At 38.1% G+C, this 3,622-nt stretch overlaps 1 protein-coding gene across 1 annotated transcript in view; it reads left to right on the top strand.

Annotated features, from left to right (window-relative positions):
* The window catches only part of KCNB2 (potassium voltage-gated channel, Shab-related subfamily, member 2), a 197,279-nt gene that overhangs the window by 190,858 nt on the left and 2,799 nt on the right, over nucleotides 1-3,622 (top strand). The gene's annotated exons all lie outside the window — the stretch shown is intronic.

The following is a 3,622-nucleotide window of genomic DNA, read 5'->3' as shown; positions in this document are numbered from 1 at the left end:
CCCAAGAGCAGATGCTTCTGAGAATATATAGCTAAGTGCCCAAGAAACTTGATACAGTTCTCCAGAAACTGTTATCAGAAGTCTTTCAAAAGGTGAACAATGACTATTTTTTCTGAGCTTTTTTCTAAAGCCAGAGCTAAACATCCTGCCAGAGCACTATATTTGAAGATAGTATCATACATTTAAATGCAGAAAGAGAAGAATATGTAACCGTCTGATAAATTTCAGCGCCTATGGAGGCTAGAGATTTGAAAAGTAATGAGACTATATTGCTGTCTGTTGTTTAAATGGTCTAGATCCCATCCTAGATCCCACCCTGGAAACAACATTGCTAATGCGGTTTTACCTGATTACAGATTGAAACCTATAGTAATCAAATATACTGCACTGGCTGTTAGATATGGCTCAACTGAACTTTCCCTGGGCAGCTATACTTTAGTGTAAGCCTAATGTATACTTTTTCTCTGCTTTATATAACAATAACACTGGCATGTCAGTTATGTCAGGAGCCTTTTCACAATATCAGTTGTTGCGGAACTGCAAATTGCTTCAAACTGCAATTTGAAGCCTATTCCATTACACCTTTCTTTTCTGCCTCAGTTTGTATGCTCATTCTATGCAGAAATCCTCACAGTGCTGGCAATAATGAGTAATGAGATGAATGCACAGGAAAAAAAAGCCAGGTTTTACTGGCAATTTAATACTGGGAAACCACTACATTTTCAGAGTGCTACCAGTTCTTGCCCCCACAAACTCAGAAACAACAGTACCTGGAGTAGCCTGTTAAGACTGCATCGTTAACTCAAGGAATGTTTTACTATTCATTGCATCAGCAGCAGATTCAAATGTCTCATATCCAGCCCATGAGAAGGGAATTTAAATATGTCCATTCTTTTAGAACCACTTTGCAATTTATAAGGAAATCTTTTTAAAGTTAATAAGAGATGGATTTTTATGTGCTTTTGTAGAACCATAGCTAAATGACATAAACTGCCAGAATCTCTCATTTAAACAGAATATTTATATTCTGAAATGCAGATTAAATATAGTGTGTCAAGAATTATATAGCTAAACGGGGGTCATAGAGTGATTACCTGGAGTACGCAAAATTTTCAAGGCATTTCAGTCCAGAATACAGTTCCAGAAACATGCCCAGATCACAGGAAGTTTTGCTGGTAAAGATTCAGTCAGCTGAGGTTTTATTTACTCTTCTGTTCCAGCATAGCTAGCCCAGCAGGCTGCTACAGGCCCTTCTCACAAACTCAGTGCTTTTGTTAATACAAGCCACATCTGGTCTGTGAGGATTTACCAGCATAATACTATCTGCAAAGTATTCTTTATGTAGACTCGGAATAGGGAGTCCCTTTTCTTTTCTTCTTCTTTTTCTCATAGTCGCTATTGTTCTTCCTAGTGATCCCCTGCCATTCTTTGCCGAATGAGTTGTAAAATCTAATCGACTGCAATAATTAAAACATACTGTGTGTGGAGTGATGCACAACTTTAATTACACAACAAAGTCCCACACAAACAAAAGTTTGAGATTCTTACATTAGAAGAAACCAAAATACTTTCTTTTGCTGTAAATTTTTTTCACTAAGAACAGACTCATGCTTATAGATGATATGTATAAAACACGAAAAATTCCAGGCCTGCTGTGCTGTAGATTTTATTCAAATAGCTGGCAGAGTTCAGGCTCGCGTGTTACCAGTATATGAATGAATGGCTGGAACGAACAGATAGATGGTTGGTGTCAATAAAACAACCTGGGCGGCAACTCTAAACAGGAAAGTTTTGTATTCAAGACCTATAAAATGCACGGACTTTTAGCATTGTCACACAGTGTAAGAAGGGGTGCTATACTTTGACTCACCTCTTTTCTAGGATTTTTTGTACGCTGGTGAACATTCAGGCATAAAATAAATTCCCTATGACAGACTGAAACGCCAGTGTTTCCTAATTAAAACCAGTTTGATGACAATCAGGCAGATACATTCTTATGATTTTATTTTTTAAGAACAACGCATGTCAAGTAACTGTGTCCTCATATTGTACAGCTTTTTCCCATGCTGTTATTTACATTGTGATGCCGGCCCCAAGGCGGAAGCAATCAGTTTGACAGAAACTGCAAGCTCAACAATTCAGATCTGTGCCATGTTTGTTTGTTCTTTGCATTCTGAAAGTGTAATTATGTTACTGAGTATGTTGGAGAACTCGAGCACGCGTTAGTTATTTCACAGTAATTTCAGTGAAGTGGAGAACCTAGTATACTTTATTTAAGCTTCAAACTTTTTCACAGTGAAATCTGATACAGGCAACTTTCACAGTTTGAAAGGTAGTTATTGCTCTCCAATAGTGCTGCCTTTTGTCTGCCTCTGTCCTAGCTACAGGGCCTCACAAATTGCATTATTCAGCCCTGCCTAGGTATGCAGTGTTATTGCCTTCATTCTTTACTAAGATTGGCTTCTTTTGCTGTTGTTTTAAAGGGATGTATAGCCCTTCTAAATAGGACAGATTAACCAGAGTATGTTTTCTGAATGGGCTGTATGAAGGATGAAGACAGGTGGTCCACAACTCACTTGGCAGGAGAAACAAATGGATCTTATTCCTCCAATAAATATGGCTAAAAAAAAAAAAAGCGGAAGCAGCGCTTGTAGGGAGAGAGACAAATCTGTTTGGAATACTTCAAAATATGAAAGGTGCTACCTGCTCTGCACTATGTTAGCTGAAAAAGGCCAAAGATAGCACATAAGTACAAGATGATGCCAAATACGGACCCCCACACCATGAGCAATTTCAGTTTGTGCTTAGAGAGCTGAATTTGTGCTTAGTAACCCCCTAGCTGAAACAGGCTTACTGCTATTTTTCTCAAAGTTAGAGTGAGGCGGCCTTTCCATCTCTGGAGCCGTTATCACCACTGTGACCAATCTCCCCCCATATACTCATCACACCTGCATTCTGCTTAGCTGCATTTCACTCTTCTTGGGTATTACAGCAATTTGTCAGACTTAGTGTGTCCTTGGCAGTACACCAAACATCATCAAATGGATGTAACAGTACCATTTCTGAGAAATGAGAGCAAATGCGTTTATGAATGAGCTTAAGCTGAGCTTTAAAACAGAAAACAATTTATTTTAGTATTTCTAATAGAAACCTGGATTTACTTAGGACTTTCAACCAAAACAGTATTTTTTTTCTAAGTAAAGCGTTATAATAATTTTTGCGTCACTTCTTTAACACTTGGCGCACTATCTCAAAGCTGCCCATATTCCCTCGAGTATAAATAACTAAACTTTGTAGTAAAACCATCAGGTTCTCTGCTAGATTCATTTCTTTTCTCATAATATTGGCTCTGTAAATGAGAATGACCAGCTATTCCATGCAAAATGGAAGGCTGTGAGGTATGGTGGTGCCTGAGCTTTATCAAAATGACAAAATATTTCAGAAAACCTATCTCCTGAGACAGACATTGAAACATTACTTCTAGGAAGCATTCGTCTACTTACACATTTTAATCATGATAAGAAACTGGGTTCACCTTCATACTACTGCTTACTTCTTAACATCTTGCTCTCAGCCTAATTCAGGGCCAATGCCTTCAATTATTGCAGCACCTGAAATTTCT

This window comes from Pygoscelis adeliae, unplaced genomic scaffold, assembly GCF_000699105.1.
Source record: "Pygoscelis adeliae isolate BGI_AS28 unplaced genomic scaffold, ASM69910v1 Scaffold101, whole genome shotgun sequence".
Classification (NCBI taxonomy): Eukaryota; Metazoa; Chordata; class Aves; order Sphenisciformes; family Spheniscidae; genus Pygoscelis; species Pygoscelis adeliae.
This window is presented reverse-complemented; position numbering and strand designations above follow the sequence as displayed.